Raw genomic sequence first — 17,936 nt, 5'->3', positions numbered from 1 at the left:
TTTCCCCCCAAAAACAAACTTTCTGCTTATTTAACAAATTTTCATTTTGTAAATAGATTTAATAAAAAACAAGCACACCGAACCCAGCTGCCCAATTTGGTTTGTTGCAAAACATTACAAAGTGACCAGTGAAGGACATTGAGGTTTTCGATGAACTGATGTGTATAAGAGCTTGACTTGCACAAAAATCACAAGATACTTTATACATACAAGGGTTGCCAAGAAAGTAATGCACCGCATTTTACAATGTTGCAAACTTCTGCCAGTATCTCGTCTCCTACCTTCCAAACTTTACAGAAGCTCTCCTGCGAACCTTGCAGAACTAGCACTCCTGAAAGAAAGGATATTGCGGAGACATGGGTTAGCCACAGCCTGGGGGATGTTTCCAGAATGAGATTTTCACTCTCGCAGGAGAGCTTCTGTAAAGTTTGGAAGTTAGGAGACGAGATACTGGCAGAAGTAAAGCTGTGAGTACCGGGTGTGAGTCGTGCTTCGGTAGCTCAGTTGGTAGAGCACTTGCCCGCGAAAGGCAAAGGTCCCGAGTTCGAGTCTCGGTCGGGCGCACAGTTTTAATCTGCCAGGTAGTTTCATATCCGCGCACACTCCGCTGCAGAGTTAAAATCTCATTCTGTCTTAGTAGTGGTTTTAAAGTCTTGACTAGAGCGATGTCGCTCATATTTTCCTTTTAACCACGTGTGAGGATTTTTATGCAATTTAACTTGTAAAAATTAAGTATTTGTTCTATGCCTACCTGCTATTAATGTACCTACCTGCGATATTGTTAGTTAAGGTAACAGTTTCTTCTGAAGAAGGCGCCCCTAGTTGTCGTTGTAAACTAGTTAAAGAATTTTGAATTCTGTTTGGAACCGGTTGGCTGGAAGTTTGTAACATTGCAATTAATTACGGTTGCTGAGCACAGCCATGTTCAAAACATTAAAAACGCACCGCATTTTTTTCTTCGACAATTCTTTATTGAACATACGAAAGAATGGTGTTTTATATACCCACCCTAATTTTCCACGTAATCTCCATCCCGTTCTACGGCCTTCCTGCAGCACGAAACAAGGGCGTGTATGCCCTGTCGGTACCAATCCTTGAACTGGTGGCGGAACCAGTGCTACACTGTATGAATCACCTCATAGTCCTCAAAATGTCTTCCACGAATGGCATCCTACAATGGCCCAAAGAAATGGAATTCCGAGGGGGCTAGGTCAGGTGTGTCAGGTGTGACAGCCGTAGATGGTCTCCCCGACCGCCGCAAATCGTGGAGCTCCGCCGAATCATCTTCTGATGACCTCACCCTCCGTGCCCAGCGACTAACTGTACTTCTGTCGACAGCAGATGCTCCATAGACTTTGCACAAGCGTTTGTGAATATTCCCCACAGTTCCTTTCTCTGCAGTGATAAATTCAATGACGCTACGTTACTTGTAAAGTACATCACTTACAAACGCCATTTTGAAACTGTTCTGCAGCTACACTATGTCGCAAATGGCGGAAACTAGGCGCGCTCTCTCAGGAGACTACAAATAATACATACGCAACGTTTCGCATTAGTAGCATTGTTTTTCGGTGAGAAGAAAATTATTCCTGGGCAGATTTCGTAATTACCGTCCTGTCTTATAACAGTAAATGCTTAAGCAAGGCAGTAGATGAGCACTGGAACAGTATACAGGGTGGTCCATTGATCGTGACCGGGCCAAATATCTCACGAAATAAGCATCAAACGAAAAAACTACAAAGATCAAAACTTGTCTAACGTGAAGGAAGAAACCAGATGGCGCTGTGGTTGGCCCACTAGATGGCGCTGCCATAGGTCAAACAGATATCAACTGCGTTTTTCTAAATAGGAGCCCCCATTTTTTATCAGGTATTCGTGTAGTACGTAAAGAAATATGAATGTTTTAGTTGGGGCACTTTTTTCGCTTTGTGATAGATGGCAGTGTAATAGTGACAAGCATATGGCTCACAATTTTTGATCATCAGTTTTTTAAATTAAAATTAGGTTTTTTAAATTAAAATACAGAACGTAGGTACGTTTGAACATTTTATTTCGGTTGTTCCAATGTGATACATGTACCTTTGTGAACTTATCATTTCTGAGAACGCATGCTGTCACAGCGTGATTACCTGTAAATGCCACATTAATGCAATAAATGCTCAAAATGATGTCCCTCAACCTCAATACATGTGGCAATACGTGTAACGACATTCCTCTCAACAGCGAGTAGTTCGCCTTCCGTAATGTTCGCACATCCATTGACAATGCGCTGACGCATGTTGTCAGTCGTTGTCGGCGGATCACGATAGCAAATATCCTTCCCCACGGAAATAAATCCGGGGACGTCAGATCCGGTGAACGTACGCTGCGACGACCAATCCACCTGTCATGGAATATGCTATTCAATACCGCTTCAACCGCACGCGAGCTATGGGCCGGACATCCATCATGCTGGAAGTACATCGCCATTCTGTCATGCAGTGAAACATCTTGTAGTAACATCGGTAGAACATTACGTAGGAAATCAGCATACATTGCACCATTTAAATTGCCATCGATGCAATGGGGGCCAATTATCCTTCCTCCCATAATGCCGCACCATACATTAACCCACCAAGGTCGCTGATGTTCCACTTGTCGCAGCCATCGCGGACTTTCCGTTGCCCAATAGTGCATATTATGCTGGTTTACGTTACCGCTGTTGGTGAATGACGCTTCGTCGCTAAATACAACGCGTGCTAAATATCTGTCATCGTCCCGTAAATTCTCTTGTGCCCAGTGGCAGAACTGCACAGGACGTTCAAAGTCGTCGCCATGCAATTCCTGGTGCATAGAAATATGGTAGGGGTGCAATCGATGTCGATGTAGAATTCTCAGCGCCGACGTTTTTGAGATTCCCGACTCTCGCACAACTGGTCTGCTACTGATGTGCGGATTAGCTTTGACAGCAGCTAAAACACCTACTTGGACATAATCATTCGTTGCAGGTCGTGGTTGACGTTCACATGTGGCTGAACACTTCCTGTTACCTTAAATAACGTAACTATCCGGTTATGAGTCCGGACACTTGGATGATGTCGTCCAGGATACCGAGCAGCATACATAGCTCACGCCCGTTGGGCATTTTGATCACAATAGACATATCGACCTTTCCCGCAATTGGTAAACGGTCCATTTTAACACGAGTAATGTATCACGAAGCAAATACCATCCGCACTGGCGGAATGTTATGTGATACCACATACTTATTTGTTTGTGACTATTACAGCGCCATCTATCACAAAGCAAAAGAAGTGGTCCATCAAAAACATTCATATTACTTTACGTGCTACACGAATATGTAATAAAAATGGGGGTTCCTGTTAAAAAAAATGTGGTTGATATCCGTTTGACCTATGGCAGCGCCATCTAGCGGGCCAACCATAGCGCCATCTGGTTTCCCCCTTCAAGCTAGACGAGTTTCGTTCTTTGAAGTTTTTTCGTTTGATGCTTATTTCGTGAGATATTTGGCCCGGTCACTGTCAATGGACCACCTGCATATTTGTTTATAAGAGGGCTCATCTTAGATGAACAGAATGTAGCTATCTACAAGCACGTTTGTTAAACGTCTGTAATTTTTCTTGGATTAAACCGTCTCGGTCGTTTCATACAGGGCTTTATTTACAATGTCGGTCGCAAACTGCCATTACCAAACCAAACTTTAAACTTGTAAAATATGTGTGAAGTCCACGGAGCGGAAGCAGCAACGGAAATGACGGTATTATGGGAGGCTGCCAAGCTGAGACTTTGGGAGAAACTGTGTGAGTGGAAGTTTCAGCTTCATGAACAACGCCCCATTTCATTTTACATAGGACTCACTCACTCCTGCTGATTCTCTGGGCTACCAAATTTTGTGTCACTCTCCGTATGATCCATACGTGGCAACCACTGACTTGCTCTTCTTTCTGAAGATGAGGAAACAATTTCCAGGACGATGACGTGACTTTCAAGGTGTCACGTTTTCTGAACGGTCAAAATACTGTGTTCTACAACCGAGGTTTCCACCACGTTATCTGTTGCTGGGGAAAATGTATCAAGTTAAAAGGTGAAAATGTAGAGGACTAAAAATATGCCCACACACGGGAATAAAAGGGCAAGGACAAAAATTTGTGGAAGGAACGCATGGGCCTTCTCGTGTTCACACGTGAAGCAGTTTGATATGAATCCTCTTCTTTGCTTGGTACTTATGTTGCGTTAGTGTGATGAAAAGACGACAGACAAAGTAAACGCAATAGCCACTGTAGGCATAGAAGTATCAAAATATCAGATGTACGAGACATACAAAGGGATGACAATATTTTGTTTATAACTTTGAGGAGGTTACAGTGAGATTTTAGATTTTCTGCTTGGAAGACTGCAGCGATAAGGCTCGCAATAAAATTTCGTTTGCTGGTAACCGGCGACATGTACACCAGTTTCGACTATTTATTTTTCATTTCAAAACATAGCATTTTACTGGTTATTTCTGAAACAGAAATACTTAAGGGCGGTTTTTAGGTGTGTACGTTAATTACATTTCAATGGGTCATTTATATTTAAATTGTTTATGGAACTTTAATCTGAAATATGATATGTACTTTAACATACTCAGACTCTACAAATCTGGGAATTTCATAGATCCCAGAATCCTATAGAATGAAGGTTGTTTTACTGAATTTTGTAATTTTTGCGTCATCAGTGCGCTTTTTTTATGTCTAGTAATTTGCTGAGGGGCTATAAGTAGCCCACGACTTCTGTTCAGATGTCAGGCTTCTCAGTTGTTGCGCTTTTAAGTTGCCATAGCATGAATATCCGTGAACAGTTTTCTCACTGATTGATAAATTTCTGGCTTATTCTTCTCTGTGTTCCTAATTCGAAAGTTGCAATATCTTACTCTTAACAGTAATATGCTCGGAGTCTTTTAATGTAATACTTGATGCTTAGAGCAACGCATTTTAAATTTTTAATCAAATCATCGTCAAAATAAGCATTCCATACGACTTTTCTCTAACGATCTATAGACTTAAAAGTGTTTCCTTTGGAGCCAAGGAACATTGTTGTTTTGTTGTGGTCTTCAGTCCTGAGACTGGTTTGATGCAGCTCTCCATGCTACTCTATCCTGTGCAAGCTTCTTCATCTCCAAGTACCTCCTGCAACCTACATCATTCTGAATCTGTTTAGTGTACTTATCGTCTCCCTCTACGATTTTTACCCTCCACGCTGCCCTCCAGTACTAAATTGGTGATACCTTGATGCTTCAGAACATGTCCTACCAACCGATCCCTTCTTCTGGTCAAGTTGTGCCACAAGCTCCTCTTCTCCCCAATTCTATTCAATACCTCCTCATTAGTTATGCGATCTACCCATCTAATCTTCAGCATTCTTCTGTACCACCACATTTCGAAAGCTTCTATTCTCTTCTTGTCTAAACAATTTATCGTCCATGTTTCACTTCCATACACTCCATACAAATACTTTCAGGAACGACTTCCTGACGCTTAAATCTATACTCGATGTTAACAAATTTCTCTTCTTCAGAAACGCTTTCCTTCCCATTGCCAGTCTACATCCTATATCCTCTCTACTTCGACCATCATCAGTTATTTTGTGAGACCTTAACTTTTCCCGGCGAATCGAATGTTCAAATAACTTACGGGTTTGCTGCCGGGTGACGTCGTCGGACACCGCCGATATTTCGACAGGAGCACACCCTGCCATTCTCAAGGCACAAATGCAAGGAGGAAAAAATGTGCAAACAAATTTAATACCTCGGTTCATAGAGGAGAAATAAGGAAGGTACCACACACGGAACAAGTTTCAACACAACCAAAGATAACCAACATCAGAAATATCGATGGTTATTATTAATCAACTTTCACATGGATGAGTTACTACTGTCTGTTCTCTATCAGTTTCACTGCGATCTCTTTTGCAGTAGGAGTGTAGTAGTCTCTGCTTTCGCAATATTATCATCGAACTGCGGTGGCTATTTTCCGCCTTCATTTCTTTGCCTTGATCGTACTTACCCAGACTGCAGTTTACTGTATGTGAATTGAATGTTCTCAGTACGTCTTTTAAGTAACTTTATAGTAACTGCTTATGCACTGGGGCAAAAGCCATGGGGTAACGATACGCACATATACAGGTGGCGGTAGTATCGCATACTGAAGATGTAAAAGGGCAATATATTGGCTGACCTACCATTTGTACTCAAGTGATTCATGTGAGAACGTTTCCGACGAGATTACGGCCGCACGAGGGGAATTAACAGACTCTGACACACAGGAAGGCTGAGCTAGAGGCATGGGACATTCCATTTCGGAATCCATTAGGGAATTCGATACTCCGAGATCCACACTGTCAAGAGTATGCCGAGAATACCACATTTCAGGCATTACCTCTCATCACAGACAATGCAGTGACCGATTGCCTTCACTTAACGATTGAGAGTAGCGGCACTGACGTAGAATTGTCGCTGCTGACAGACAACCAACAGTGTGTAAATCAATGTGGAACGTACGAGGAACATTTGCATTAGGACAGCGTGGCGAATTTTAGCTAAAGGGCTATGGAAGCGGACAATCAACTCAAGGGCGTTTGCTATTGACAACACATCTCCTGCTCTGCTACTCCTAGGATGATGACCTTATCGGCTGGACCCATGTAGGAAAATCCGTAGCCTGATGAGATAAGGCCCGATTTCAGTTGGTAAGAGCTGTTGGCAGGGATGGAGTGTAGCGCAGACTCACGAAGTCACGAGTTCAAGTTTTCAACAAGGCATTATGCAAACTGTTGGTGATTCCATGATGTGTGGGCTGTGTTCTCATGCAATGGACTGGGTCCTCTGGTCCAACACAACCGATCATTGACTCGAAATGATTATGTTCAGCTGCCTCGAGACCATTTCAACCATTCAACAATGGAATTTTTATGGATGACAGTGCGCCATGTCACCGGATTACAATGTTTTGCTCTTGGTTTGAAGAAGATTGTGGACAGTTCCAGCGAATGATTTGGTCTCCCAGATCGCCCGACATGAATGACAAAGAACATTTATGGAACATTATGAAGAATCAGTTCACTCACAAAATTCAGTACCGGCTACACTTTCGCAATTATGAACGGCTATAGAGGCAGCATCGTTGAACATTTCTGCAAGGGGTCTTCCAACGACTAGTTGAGTTGCTGCAATACTTCGGACAAAAGGAGGTCTGACACGATGTTGGAATTTCCAAACAGCTTACTTCAAAATGGTTCAAATGGCTCTGAGCACTATGGGACTTAACTGCTGAGGTCATCAGTCCCCTAGAACTTAGAACTACTTAAACCTAACTAACCTACGGACATCACACACATCCATGCCCGAAGCAGGATTCGAACCTGCGACCGTAACGGTCGCGCGGTTCCAGACTGTAGCGCCCAGAACCGCTCGGCCACCCCGGCCGGCGAAACAGCTTACTAGTATGGCATTAACTTCCTTTGGGCCCCCATTCTGTACCGTTTATAACGATCAGTGCGGTAGGTTACCCTCGGAAGTGATGTCATTTTTTTTATCTGAAGTTACTATTCTGTAAGCTTCTTAGACTTTTGTTACTGATGGGGTCTGTCGCCGATTTTCCAACCGTACCGAGAGGTGGTTAGGTTTCGGTATGGCCACTCGTTCGATTCGGTGTGTTTATACCTAGAATTTGTTATTTTAGACCTATTGAGTGGTTTTAGACTCGGATGTAGTGATTATGTTTTACTGTAGTATCATCAGGACGCATCCAAGTGGAAAGTGAGTTCATAACAGCCTGTTTTCCTTTGTTAGAAATATGATTTGTACTGTTGTTGCTGTGACTGAATATAACATAAAAAAAGCATTTTCGGTCAATGTCCCGACAAAATACTACTATTTTTACGTAATTTAAAAATTATTAAATTTCAAAAGGTCGGCGCTTCTCACGTATATTACATGAGTGTTAGCTAAAATTGCAAGTAACTTCGCGTACTTTTTTCCGCAAATGGTTTACTTATTAAGTATCGAAACGTATTTAAAACCTTTATGCGACAAGAGAAAGGAATTTTGTGAAGCCTGACAGTCGAAATCTTCCGAAATTTCAAGCATGTACGATTTACGGCCCCATCATCCGGCAACGAAGTCGACATGTACATGTACATGAATACTCTGCAAATCATATTTAAGTTCCTGGCAGAGGGTTCATCGACCCAGTTTCACTATAATTCTCTATTATTCGAGCCTCGTACAGTGCGCTGAAAAAACGAACACTTTCCGTGCGAGCTGTGATTTCCCTTATTTTATTATGATGATCGTTTCTCCTTATGTAGGTAGGCGTCAACAAAATATTTTCGCATTCGAAGGAGAATGTTGGTGATTGAAATTTCGTGAGAAAATTTTTTCTCAACGAAAGACTCCTTGTTTTAATGATGTCCACCCCAAATCTTGTATCATTTCAGAGACACTCTCCCCCTATCCTGCAATAATACAAAACGTGCTACCCTTCTTTGAACTTTTGTCAATGTACTCCGTCAATCCTATCTGATAAAGATCCCACACCACGCAGCAGTATTCTAAAAGAGGACGGACAAGCGTAGCGTAGGCATTCTCCTTAGTAGATCTGTGACATTTTCTAAGTATCCGGCCAATAAAAAGCAGTCTTTGGTTAGCCTTCCCCAGATTATTTTCTATGTGTTCTTTCCATTTTAAGTTGTTCGTATTTGTAATTCCTAGGTATTTAGTTGAATTTAGGAATTTTAGATTTGAATGATTTATCGTGTAGCCGAGATTTAAAGGATTCCTTTTAGCAGTAATTTGAATGAACTCACACTTTTCATTAGTTAGCGTCAATTGCCAATTTCTGCACCACAGAAATATCTTTTTTAAATCGTTTTGCAACTTGTTTTGATCTTCTGATGAATTTACTAGTCGATAAACGACAGCATCGTGTGCATACAACCTAAGACGCCTGCTCAGATTGCTTCCTAAATCGGTTATGTAGATAAGGAACAGCAAAGAGCCGATGAGATTAACAAGATCATTTCGAATTTAAACCGGGAACGAGAGTCTGCTGTATGACCATGAGCCGACGATGAAGAAAGAGGAAGTTATCTGTATCACAAACAGCTTCTTTTAGATTACAGTTGGCTAGGGTTAACATCAACTGAGTCACGATGACGTGCTATGCTGATAAGTCTAGGCATGATCTGTCATACTTGGTGTGACTGAAATTGGCGGCATATCCGTTGTGTAAAGAATCTTTCGTGAGAAGATTTAACCCTCAGTGTTTTTTGTACTGTCACCATTTCGCATTCTGGTTTGCTCACCAATTTTCACGGGTATAAGTTATCATTATCTTGTTCATTATGTGTATCATACATAACATTCACGTTCAACCTGAGGTGGAGGGACGTGGTAAGCGAACAAAACGTAGAAGGCAATAGATGTGACACCATTTCTTTAATTTATTCTCATGCAAACAGACACATTAAGTGTGCAGAGGCGAGGTACGTTCCAGCTCATTGCTGACTTTCCTCAGTAAATTCCGATATTCTATGGTGACAATCAGTGTAACTCAGTCAAGAAAAGCTGACTGGCTGGGATGTGTCCCAAGAGCGCATTGTGTTCACCGTTAGTCAGTTGAAAATCTAGACCTCAAGTTTAGTTTCCCTAGCTAAATGAGCTATGCGGTCAGAAGTTCGCTCATCCAGTGCAAACGACACTACAGCCACGCATGTCTAACCCACAGTGTTCGCGGTACGAAACTTAATGTTCATTTCGTACTTCATTATTCAGATTAGTCAGGCTAAACAGCCTCCTAACAGTCATGTTTCCATACCGGACCAACGACATTCCGATCAGAAAACTCTGTTTTCTAACAGTCAAATTTTCTTCTGCTTGTTTGTTTCTGCCCTTTACCCCATATCTTCACTGTGCCAGTGCATTAATCTGGATTTGGCAGTGTCAATGGTTGAAGGTGGCCAGGTCTCCATCCTCTACATCTACATCTACATCCATACTCCGCAAGCCACCTGACGGTGTGCGGCGGAGGGTACCTTCAGTACCTCTATCGGTTCTCCCTTCTATTCCAGTCTCGTATTGTTCGTGGAAAGAAGGATTGTCGGTATGCCTCTGTGTGGGCTCTAATCTCTCTGATTTTATCCTCACGGTCTCTTCGCGAAATATACGTAGGAGGGAGCAATATACTGCTTGACTCCTCGGTGGAGGTATGTTCTCGAAACTTCAACAAAAGCTCGTACCGAGCGACTGAGCGGCTCTCCTGCAGAGTCTTCCACTGGAGTTTATGTATCATCTCCGTAAAGTTGTGCGCCCTAAAACACTACTCATCATCATCATCATCTCCGTAACGCTTTCGCGATTACTAAATGATCCTGTAACGAAGCGCGCTGCTCTCCGTTGGATCTTCTCTATCTCTTCTATCAACCCTATCTGGTACGGATCCCACAATGCTGAGCAGTATTCAAGCAGTGGGCGAACAAGCGAACTGTAACCTACTTCCTTTGTTTTCGGATTGCATTTCCTTCGGACTCTTCCAATGAATCTCAGGCTGGCATCTGCTTTACCGACAATCAACTTTATATGATCATTCTATTTTAAATCACTCCTAATGCGTACTCCCAGATAATTTATGGAATTAACTGCTTCCAGTTGCTGACTTGCTATATTGTAGCTAAATGATAATGGATCGTTCTTTCTATGTCTTCGCAGCACATTACACTTGTCTACACTGAGATTCAATTACCATTCCCGACATCATGCGCCAATTCGCTTCAGATTCTCCTGCATTTCAGTACAATTTTCCATTGTTACATCCTCTCGATATACCACAGCATCATCCGCAAAAAGCCTCAGTGAACTTCCGATGTCATCCACATGGTCATTTATGTACATTGTGAATAGCAACGGTCATACGACACTCCCCTGCGGCACACCTGACATCACTCTTACTTCCGTAGACTTCTGTACACTGAGAATGACATGCTGCGTTCTGTTATCTAGGAACTCCTCAATCCAATCACACCATTGGTCTGATAGTCCATACGCTCTTACTTTGTTCATTAAACGACTGTGGGGAACTGTATCGGACGCCTTGCGGAAGTCAAGAAACACGGCATCTACCTAGGAACGCGTGTCTATGGCCCTCTGAGTCTCGTGGACGAATAGCGCGAGCTGGGTTTCACACGATCGTCTTTTTCGAAACCCATGCTGATTCCCACAAGAGTAGATTTCTAGTCTCCAGAAAAGTTCTCCCTTCCTTCTCGTGACTTTTTTTTTTCTTTATTGTAATTTAATTCGCCTGCCACACACAGGCAGGGGAGGGCTGGCAACGGCACATTCCACCGCTCTGTAGCCAAAGGGCTTTACAAAAAATACAGAAAGGCGAACTCTTACATTAAAAGGGGGGGGGGGGGAGTAAGCCGTGTGTGGTTCGTGTACCTACCATCATGTTTTTAACGTACTTCCACCTCACTACGTTAATTTACATTGCTACTGTCACTGAGTTGCTGCTTTGAATGACCGTGAGCGGTGTTAGCAGCGCGTATCGATATATCCGCTCTCGTAGTATCTTTGCTCGACTGCTATTACTTCCCCGTCGTTGTCTGTCGTAAGAGAGTTCGGGGTGCGAGTTCGGGCTGCCAGTCAGTTGGAACGCGTCTGCGGTGCATTCCGGACCTACCAGTCAGGAGTTGCAATGCGGCACCAGTGCAGTCAGGTTGGAGCAGTGAGGTCTGCGTCGACGTGGCTTGCCCGACCATTGCCGCCACGCATCGCTTGAGCCGGACCACGGTCTTGCTGGATCGTCGGTCGGTCGTCCTACCAGACGACACGCTTTGGCTCGCCGATCGTTCACGAATCGGCTGTGTGTGTGTGTGTGGATCGACTCCCGATGTATCTTCCTGCGTGATTAGTTGCTGTTGTATCGTGCAGGTCTTCGTGCAAGTGTTTGTCAGGTTGTGTGTGTAGTTGGCGTTAGTTCCACTGGCAATTATTTTAAATGTTTTCGGCGTACTGGCTCTGAGAGGTCGGTCGTCTCATTGGGCGATGTGTAACGGGTTCTCTGAGCGCTGCTGGGACTAAGTGTTCATTGCACAAAAGCGAGTAATCAGAATAATTGCTGGAGCTCATCCAAGATCATCCTGCAGATACTTATTTAAGGAGCTTTAGCCTCACAATATATATATTCACTTATGAAATTTGTTATTAACAATCCGAACGAATTCAAAAGTAATTGCAGTGTACATGACTACAACACTAGGAGAAAGGATGATCTTCACTACTCAAGGTTAAATCTAACTTTAGCTCAGAAGGGGGTAAATTATGCTGCCACAAAAGTCTTTGTTCACTTATCTAATACCATCAAAAGTCTGATGGATAGCCATATAGCATTTAAAAGGAAATTAAAAAAATATCTTAATGAAAACTCATTCTACTGATTAGATGAATTTTTGGATATAGTAAGTGTTGTGTACATAATTCCGCATAGTCAGCGCGTACACAACTTTCCCACTAGAGCGCGCCCCACTAAGCACAACAGCGCAGGCACAGCGCTCGTCCGTCTCCGCGCTACGGGATGGCGCTGTCTTAGAGACGGACCAAATTCTGCTTCCGCCGATCCGCGTATAAATATGTAACACAGCCAATGAAATCGCTGCTAACGCAGAACCTTTTCTCCTGGCGGATCACACTTGCACAGTGATACCTGAACGCTCGACGTATTATAACGAGTGCACAGACCTCCAATTAGTCAGTCTGCCTTAGTCTGCATCAGTCTGCATTAGTCTGCATTTGTCTGCATTTGTCTGTCCCAGTCTATAGTCAAGTTTGAGTCTGGGACTAATAAGATTACCATATTCCTGTGCATAGCCATGAAGAGAAATCACTTTGCCAAGAATCAGAGATATGTGAGAATAAGATTAACGTACCAAGACCAAAGGAACTTCAGATTGCCAATTATAAATAGCATCCAGAACCAAGTTAAGTTATTTTTATGCTTGTTATTATTTTAATAAATGTGTGTGACAATGAATCAAATTCTGTTTAAAGTTGGTCACTGTCAATCTGCTACTCTAAGCGTGCAAGTGGCATTTCTATCGTCTGACCTAATGGAAGAAGATAAACACGCCACAATAAGACCACGAGACATACTGCTGACACTCGTCTACTTCGTTAGAGCAACAAGTCAAATAATCTAATGGTGTGCGTACCGAAGGTCTTACAGTATGCACACCACAGTAAGTGGGTAATTTCCCCAACCCCCACAAAAAAATTGAAAATATTGTCATGTAATATTTTGTGTAATGTAATATCTTGTATAGAAACCTTTTATTAACCTGACACGTTCCACATCATTACAAAGTGTCGTATTCATGATCTATGGAACAAGTACTGTACTTATCTAATCTAATGTAACCATCTTGTGGAACTTGGGTCGGTCCTCTCCTGGTGCAGGGATGTCGCTTAGCCAGTGGGCGTGTTTCCTCTGCATGGTTGGGTCCGAGCCAGTATTTCCGTCGTCGTGTGTCTGGAAGTGAGTGAGAGATGGACCAGCGGTGCAGTCGCGACGGAGCAGCAGTCGCGGACGGACAAGCAGGAGTCGGTCGGTTGCTGCGGACCAGGGAAGTTATCTCCGCGCGGTGCAGTCGGCTGGGTCCACTGCCGGTCCCTGCGTAGTGTCGCAGCGTGTGTGGAGCTGGCCGATCGCTACGAGCGTCGTGGTTCACCGACCCAGGACGTCAAAGCTGAGTTGGGTTTTAAGTGCCCAAGCCTCATCCATTTATGTTAGGTTTCGTTTCGGTGGTTTGCTGTTGGGGAGGTTTTACTGTGAGCAACACCGAGTGTTTGTACATATTTGATTGAGGATAATTACGTCCGTAACATTTTGTGTTTGAGTTCTCATGTACCGATTGGTGGGAAGCAAGTCGTTTTGTCGGTCGGTTCATGGCTGTCCCTTGGTTGCGTTCCGACGGATCAAGTGTAGTTGGGCTCACCACCTCTCATCTAAGTAAACGAGGGCAGACCGACCTCTCTGGGGGCTTCTGAGTGCCACCAGTGTTTTATTATCTGTTTTCAGCTACTTAAAATTTAAGGCTTATGATTAATTTTTCTCTTATTCTTAAAAAATTTTCAAAATTAATTCTCAAATTTGTCCTTCAAGCTTAAACAATTCGGCCATCTGCCTTTAAAAGATGATGGGAGTATATTTTAAGACTTGAAACTTAATTGTGGCCTTCAGCCATTGGTATTACACCTTGCATATGTTTGTTCTATCTGCTTTGCCTTGAAACTTCCCACTTAGCCATGATATGTTTTTTTTTATTTGCCTCTTTAATTGCATTTTTATCTTGTTGATTTTCAAGATTTCTTGCTTTTAAGCATTCTGGCCTTCTGCTTTTAAAACTCTATGGTAATACATTCCAAAATTTTGAAATTTAATTGTGGCCTGCAGCCATTTGTATTGCACTTTGCTTATGTTTGTTCTACCTACTTTGCTGTGATGCTTTTTTAATTATTTTATTGCTATCTTAATAAGATTTTTATCTTGTTTTTGTTAAGATTTCTTGTTTGGAGACCTTCAGCCGTCAAAGAATTGCATTCAGTAAAGGTCTGGCTATGTGCAGCTTTGGTTATAAAGGTTATTAAATTACACTAAATTACAATTAGAAGGTGAAACTGACCTCAACCTATATGTCCCTTTCCACAATCCAATTACCTGTTCTGCCCAGCTGGTTTAGCGGCGTTAAAAGGGGGATAAAAAGGGGGGCATAAAAACCATGTAAATGGAGATGATGGGGACATGCACTGGGGGACAGTTAAAATGTCGACATAAAGTTAAAGGAACACAGCAGGCAAGTTGAAGCGCACTGGAGGCAAAAACAAATTAAAAGTCAGCTACAGTATAAAAAGCACATCAACGATCATAGACTACATACAGGCCAAGCACACAATTAAAACCGAACCACTACATGACCACTGTATAATGGCACCAAACAGCAGCAGACTTGATAATGAATAAAAACCTGGGGTGGGGGGGTGGGGGGTGGCGGGGGGGAAGGTAAAAGGAGAGGAGAGAAATGGGTATGAGTTGGGGAGGTCAGGGCCAGGAGAGGAAAACAGCTGAGGACGGGGTGCAGGGACACAGGGGAAAGGAGGGAAATCCGCTTTAGCAGAAGGAGGGGAGAGGAAACGGTGGGGAGAGGGGCTGGGGGGGGGGGGGGGGGGAGCAAGGCCAGGCTGCAGTTGGTAGGAAGGGTAGATCTTGCAGTGAAGTTCAACATCTGGGAGGGGGAGGTGCTGGAAATTTCCCTGATGAAGGAGATGACCTCAGATGTTAAGTCCCATAGTGCTTAGAGCCTTTTTTTGCTGTGGAACCAATTGCCCCCTGCTTTTTCTAACGTTTAGAATTAGCCTTCAGTGTTGTAGTTAATCTGCACGCAAGTAAATAGTGCTAATCAGACCCCTGAATTCCTCGAGTCTCCTGTGGCAAGGATTCTGTCAAGTCCTAATATCCGCGCCTCTCGTAGGTGCCCTGTGGCAGTGTTTGGTGCTGATCCAAGTCATTAACCTGCAGTCACTGGGAACTTATCTTTCTGCATTTTCTCCCCACCGCTCGGAAATAGCAGGCTGACCTCAAACATCCTGTCTTCCCTCTATGCTGTGTCAGGACACGACAGTCAAGAACGTCGTATTGTTGTTCATCGCACTGCCTACTGACGCTTACGACATCGAAATGTGTGGAAATCAACACCCCAAGGAAAGGTGTGCTTCCACTGACGCCCTTTTTGCCACCCCGTGAGGCCTCATCGTGTCGATTCTGAGCGACAGAATGCCTAAAATGTTTTTCTTGGCCACCTATGAAACTCCGTCATTTAAACGCTGGGTGTCGTGGTTCTCACCTCCATCGCTGAGGCGTTAAAAGAGTTGGGATAGAGGTCGTAACTGACGATGTATGAGAGGTCGACGATGGCGCTGGCCAGAATTGTGGTAAAATCTGGCGCCAATGCGGCGTCAGTAATCCATCTTGCGCCTCATACAAACTTCTGGGCTGTGGCCTTTTTTCCGCATGTCTCGACAACTTACCGTTTGAAGCGTCGCTGCACCAGATAGTGACGTCACAGGGCACCACGCTTTTTGCATCAGTACAGAGGCAGCTCGCAGGCAACTCGGGGCCAAATTTAAACTAATACTTCTCAGTGGAAGACAATTACGAAGATTCGAAAAGTAATCCTTTAATTGTGTAGCACAGTTTATAAAGGAACGTACTGCTTCATTTATTTGTTGGCTCTATTCTAGTCTTCCCAACCATCTGTTACTATCTACAAATTCCTAATATATCATGGAAGTTACTTCTTCATGTCTTAACACGTGTCATATCATCCCGTCCCTAGTTCCTGTCAGTGTCCCCTGTACACTCTTCCCATCACTGATTTGCTGGAGAATTTCCTCATTTCTTATCTTATCCGTCCATTACAACATCTTTCCATAAGATCACGCCTGAAACGCTCTTGTACCCGTCTTTTCCGGTTTCCCAAAGTTCATGTTTCGCGTCCATACAGCGTTGTGCTCCAAACGTACACTCATATGCAGAAAAACAGAACACATTGAACGACTAGAGATAGGACGTTCATATTCACAGAATATGTACATTAGAATGTTCTGCAGAAATGATTAGCATTTGAAAGATGTCGGCCCCTCGGGTTCGAGATCAACAACAATATCGCGGCGCAACACCACCAACCGTTTAAATGCGCTTGCAGCTCTCGTTGTCGCTATAAACCGAAGGTAATGGGTTGGTGTGATTTGAGAAGACGTACAGGATGCCTCGGAGATGCATGCGCGAACGATAGCGTCAAATCAGCGAGTTTGAGTGAGGGCGCATTACTGGCGTGAGTGTGTTACTGGCGTGAGTGTGTGGTCCTTCCACCCGGGAAGCTGCTGCTCGTGTGGGACGAAGTGTGTCGGCAGAGCAACGGCTGTGTGCAGAATGGATCACGGAACCCCATGGAACATGACGAGATGGGTCAGGTCGCACCTCCAGAACACCCCCTGAACCTCCAGAACACCCCCTGAGAAGAAAAAAATTGTTCAAATGGCTCTAAGCACTGTGGGACTTAACATCTGAGGTCATCAGTCCCCTAGACTTAGAACTACTTAAACCTAACTAACCTAAGGACATCATACACATCCTTGCCCGAGGCAGGATTCGAACGTGCGACCGTAGCTGCAGCGCGGTTCCACACTGAAGTCCAGTTAGGAGTTTAAGAGAAACGAGAGGGTTCTGCTGCTAGGTAGTTCGCATGGTAGAGGTGTGGCCAGCAGTTGCAGGAAGTGTTGGGGAGTGAGTACCAGGTCACCAGCATTGTGAAGCCTATTGCAGGGGTGGCTCAGGTGACTGATAGCATAGGGAAGTTGTGTAGGAATTTTACGAAGAAGGATCAGGTAGTGATAGTGGTTGGAGTAGGGAATAGTCTTCATAGGGACGGGAAATATGAGGTCTGTGGTGACCTGGTAAAGATAGCTACTCAAACTCGTAGCACTAATGTGAATTTCGTGCAACTGTTTGAGCATCACGATTCGCTTCGTCTTAATGCGGCTGTTAGGCGCGTATGGATCGCATCTCAGTGGTGCCAGTTGGGTCTATCGGGCATGACCTGCACCCCTATAGGTAATAGGTATGGGAAGGGGACGCTGGCAAAGCTTATAGGTGGCAATGTAGTGGGTGGGTGGTGGGATCATTCACGGAAAAATTCCTGTTGTAGTTGGTGCTGGAGGTGTACCTTTTTTACATTGGAGTCAGCTGATAGGTATACCTGCTTAAAAGAAGTCCAACTAAGGGCTCACTTTCAGGGGGCGTCATGTTTCCAAGTAGATAAGGAGCTAGCATAATTCATCAAGAAGTTTT

General features: G+C 43.8%; 1 non-coding gene across 1 annotated transcript; it reads left to right on the top strand.

Moving 5' to 3' along the window:
- Positions 1-489: 489 nt before the first annotated feature.
- Positions 490-564, top strand: Trnas-cga. The gene has a single exon. It is a non-coding gene; the product is annotated as a tRNA-Ser (tRNA).
- Positions 565-17,936: the final 17,372 nt, after the last annotated feature.

The sequence above is a fragment of the Schistocerca piceifrons genome, chromosome 9 (genome assembly GCF_021461385.2).
Source record: "Schistocerca piceifrons isolate TAMUIC-IGC-003096 chromosome 9, iqSchPice1.1, whole genome shotgun sequence".
Taxonomy (NCBI): Eukaryota; Metazoa; Arthropoda; class Insecta; order Orthoptera; family Acrididae; genus Schistocerca; species Schistocerca piceifrons.
Note: the sequence above shows the minus strand (reverse complement) of the source record. Positions and strands in the feature narration are given on the sequence as shown.